Below are 410 nucleotides of genomic sequence, written 5' to 3' on the forward strand. Positions count from 1 at the left end.
GAGCTCGTGTTTTTTGCTTCTTGGGTTAAAAGAATAAAATGCACAGAGAGGGAATGTGTGTGTGTGTGTGTGTCCATATGTGTGCGTATTGTGTATATAGACATAAGGAAAAAGCTGACATTGATAATCCTCATGTCGAATAAATCGTGATACCCATTCCTTATACACCTGCAGAAAGTACACACACTGTAATGCCTTTCTCCCAATACCATTATCTACGGAAAAGACACATATACCAACCAACTATTGTGCAAGCAGGAAGCATTTTGGGAACATACAAGGTGCCGGGAGATTGGTTCCACATAACTCATTTACTCTAGTTGCACATGTTCGCTATACCATGCAGTCCCTTTGTTCCTTATAACTTGTGCCTGGTTATAACAATAAAAGGCAAATGCAGTCCTTCGTGT

The sequence above is a fragment of the Littorina saxatilis genome, unplaced genomic scaffold, assembly GCF_037325665.1.
Source record: "Littorina saxatilis isolate snail1 unplaced genomic scaffold, US_GU_Lsax_2.0 scaffold_309, whole genome shotgun sequence".
Taxonomy (NCBI): domain Eukaryota; kingdom Metazoa; phylum Mollusca; class Gastropoda; order Littorinimorpha; family Littorinidae; genus Littorina; species Littorina saxatilis.